Genomic DNA, 4,388 nt, shown 5'->3' with positions numbered 1-4,388 from the left:
GAAGTTCAACACATTTGTCAGGGTTGCTGTGAAGCCCTTGCTTTACCTGCAGGCACGTCAGGGCTGTCCCCTGGTCTGTTTTAGGCCGGGGCTGCCTGCCCTCCCTGCCCTGCCCGCCATTCACCTGCAGCTCCTCCCGGAGCTCGGCCTCCTCCAGTCTGGTGTCAGCAGCCTGGACGGTGACGGGGACTCTTCTCGCTTTGGTCTGGTGGTAGAGGCCTCCTCTCCGAGCTGCAGGACCCTGTGGTTGAGCTTGGGACAGTTCATCCCACACTTCTGACTCTGGAACAAAACAGGGAGAAAACACAGTAGGAAAGTTATTTTTTAAGCCAGCAGCATCCCAGGGGTCCTCAACCAGGGACACTCTTCTCCCCAGGGATGCTTGGCAAAATTGGAGACCATTTTTGGTCATCACAGCTGGGGTGGGGTTGCTATTAGCAACTAGTGGGTGAGGCACTCGCTCAGTGTCCCAGAGTGACGGGCTCTCAGGCCACCAGGTGGAGGATGAACTGTGATCATCCCCCAAGAAATAAATGCTGCGACACCAGGAGCACTCACATCCCATCAACATCCCATCACTGCTCTGGAGAACTGGCATGCTTTTCTCGTTTCTCCCACAGTTATTTCTGACATTATCTTATACAAGTTGAAGGAAAAAAAAAAAACCCAGAACCCTAGCTACACCTGAGGCACATGATTCTCTTGAAAAATCCGATCACTGTCATTAAACACAGCACACTGATGAAATGACCCACTTTGCAGACAGTGGATGCTGGACGCTGGCGGTGCGGCCTGGGATAAATGGCAGCCAGCAGGCGACACAAGGAAGCTCGTTATCGCCAACCGTGTGTCACACGCCTTCACACAAACCATGTTTTGCTCCTCTGCTTTTCCCTAGCAATTGCTCCAGAGGCTGAGGGTCTGAAGCCTCTGTGCCTCGGAGCAGGGTTCATGCACAGCTAGGCGGATGCATCACTGTCACCCCAGGGTGGCTGTTCCCACCGTATCAGCCAGGCTTGGGGAGGCAGGCAGCGGTGGGAAGAGGCAGATGGGAACTGCGGGTGTCTCCAGGGTACAGCAGGAGTCTGGGAAACCAGAGGTGACAAACGCACTCCCAGAGTGAGTGGGAGCTCAGCAAGGACACAAGGTCGGCAGGTGAAAATCTACTACGCTTCTAAGTCCTGACAGTGAACGTGCAGCAACCCACGAGAAAAACAAACGCCATTTCCGCTCTGGCCTGGAAAGAGCTTGGAAGTTGTCGCTCCCACCCTCCCAGCAAGAACAAAGAAAAAGCTGAGTAACTGAAAGTCAACAACTCTTCTCAGGCCCATCAGAGAACTGAAGTCACAGGGCAAACCAATGCTCTGAAAACCAGAAAGAAAGACAGGCGAAGAGCGTCACAGCTCACCAGGAGCCAGAGGCTGGAGGCCTGAACAAGGTGGCTGCTGTGGGTAGAACCGGGTCCACAAAGTCACCAGTCTGGGGACAAGGCTGCTGGCAGGTAATTCAGGTTAAATGTGCTCGCAAGGTGGGGTCCTAATCCAATGGGACAGTGACTTTATAAGAAGACACAGTGAGAGGGGGCTCCCCACAAGCCTGGAAGAGCCTCACGGGAACCAGGCCGGCCCCGCCTTGACCGTGGCCTTGAGAACCTTGGGACAATAAACCCTGTAGTTGAAGCCGCCTGCTTGTGGTGTCTGTATGAGCCTGAGTAGACTAGGACCGCGCCTGTTTTGAAGTACACAGAGCAATCTGCTCTCTGCCCTCAAGGGAAACCTCCTTCTTTACCAGGCCTGAACCAGTGAGGGGATAGCCAAGTGGAGCCCCCGCCAGCTGTTCTGACCCAGTGTCACTCACTCCTGGACGGGCTAAAATAAGAGTGACAACACCAAGTGTGGACAGGGATGTGGGGCAACTGGACCTGGCAGACGCCGCTGGCGGGAACATTGACTCTTAGTAGCTGCTCTGGAAAACAGCTGGGCGATTTCATATAAAACCAGACATGTAGCTGCCGTACAGATGAGCGATTGTCTCCTGGGCATCTATCCCGTGAAATGATGACCATCCACACAAAGACCTGCCTAGGAACGTTCATTGCAGCTTCTGTGACGGCCCAAAACTGGAATCAGCCCAGCCATCCTTTAAAAGGTGAGCATTAAGACAAGCTGGTTCCAAATTGGGAAAGGAGTACGTCAAGGCTGTATATTGTCACCCTGCTTGTTTAACTTACATGCAGAGTACATCATGCAAAATGCCAGGCTGGATGAAGCACAAGCTGGAATCAAGATTGCCGGGAGAAACATCAATAACCTCAGATACGCTGATGACACCACCCTTATGGCAGAAGGCAAAGAGGAACTGAAGAGCCTCTTGATGAAAGTGAAAGAGGAGAGTGAAACAGTTGGCTTAAAGCTCAACATTCAAAAAACTAAGATCATGGCATCCGGTCCCATCAGTTCATGGCAAATAGATGGGAAAACAATGGAAACAGTCATAGACTTTATTTTCTTGGGCTCCAAAATCACTGCAGATGGTAACTGTAGCCATGAAATTAAAAGGCGCCTGCTCCTTGGAAGAAAAGCTATGACCAACCAAAATAGCATGTTAAAAAACTGACAAAGGTCCATCTAGTCAAAGCTATGGTTTTTCTAGTAGTCATGTATGGATGTGAGAGTTGGACCATAAACAAAGTTAAGTGCCGAAGAATTGATGCTTTTGAACTGTGGTGTTGGAAAAGACTCTTGAGGGGCCCTTGGACTGCAAGGTGCAGACACCAACGAGTCCATCCTAAAGGAAATCAGTCCTGAATATTCATTGGAAGGGCTGATGCTGAAGCTGAAACTCCAATACTTTGGCCACCTGATGTGAAGAACTGACTCATTGGAAAAGACCCTGATGCTGGGAAAGACTGAAGGCAGGAGCAGAAGGGGACGACAGAGGATGAGATGGGTGGAAGGCATCACCGACGCGATGGACATGAGTCTGAGCAAGCTCCGGGAGTTGGTGATGGACAGGGGAGCCTGGCATGCCGCAGTCCATAGGGTCGCAGAGTTGGACACGACTGAGAGACTGAACTGAACTGAAGACGAGCTGTGGGATGTTAACGCCTTGGAATGCCATCCAGTGGCAGGAAGAAACTACTGTGGACACGCAGCAGGGAGCCGTGCTATGTGGAGAGGCAGTCCCAGAGAGCTCATTTGGGATGGCTCCTTGTGTGTCACTGGAGAAATGGTACAAGTTTGGCTGTCCTCTGTCACTTTCATCAGGAGGCTCTTCAGTTCCTCTTTGTTTTCTGCCGTAAGGGTGCTGTTGGGGCTGAGATAGGTGGGCAGAAAGACAGATGGCGGATGTCGCTGTGAATGAACAATATGAAGGACCTTGTGGAGCTGCAGCTGGGTTGTGGAGACATGAACCTGCACAGGGAATAAACCCGTGTAGACCTGACACCACACGAGAGCATAAGCAAAGCTGCGGGAGCACGTGGACTTTCTGGGCGGTCCCGTGGTTAAGAACCTGCCTTCCGAGGCAGGACACTCGGGTTCCACCCCTGGTTGGGGAACTAAGATGCCACGTGCTGTGGGGCAACGAAGCCCCTCCCCCAAGAAAAAGAACACCACCACCCCCCCCCCACCGCAAAAAAAAAACTGGGGAAGTAAGACCTACGGATGCATCAATGTCAACAGCTTGACTGTGATGCTCATTAAGGGCTGACTTGTGCCCCCTCACACCCCAATTCAATGTTGAAGCCCAAACCTCCAATCCTGTACAGAGGGAGTGTAGTTGGAGACGGGGTCTTGAAAGAGGTGATTAAGGTAAAACGAGGTCGTATGAATGCAGTATGATGGTGCCCTAATAAGAGATGATGACACAGACGCATCTGAAGGACGACCACGTGAAGACACAGGCAGGACAGTTGTGTACAAACCAGAGAGAGGCCTCAGAAGAAACCAGCCCCGCCCTGACCTGAACTTCTAACTCCAAGCACTGTGAGGAAATAAACTTGGTTGTGTAAGCCCCTCAGTCTGCAGTGCTTTGCTATGGCAGCCCTAGCATACTAACACAGACACTATACTAAAGTTTAATAAAACGTGGTCCCTGGGGAAACTGGACAGAGTGTATTCCTCTGTAATATATGTCTTACAACCACATGTGAGCCTGCAATTATCAGTAATAATTTCAATTTTAAAAAAAAATAAAAAAGAATGACACATCCAAGCTGTGTGAAGTGAAGTGAAAGAAGCTCAGTCGTGTCCAACTCTTTGCAACCCCTTGGAATTCTCTAGGCCAGCATACCGGAGTAGGTAGCCTTTCCCTTCTCCAGGGGATCTTCCCTACCCAGGGACCAAACCCAGGTCTCCCGCACTACAGGTGGATTCTTTAGCAGCTGA

Source organism: Bos indicus x Bos taurus, unplaced genomic scaffold (genome assembly GCF_003369695.1).
Source record: "Bos indicus x Bos taurus breed Angus x Brahman F1 hybrid unplaced genomic scaffold, Bos_hybrid_MaternalHap_v2.0 tig00003393_arrow_arrow_obj, whole genome shotgun sequence".
NCBI classification, from domain to species: Eukaryota; Metazoa; Chordata; class Mammalia; order Artiodactyla; family Bovidae; genus Bos; species Bos indicus x Bos taurus.
This window is presented reverse-complemented; position numbering follows the sequence as displayed.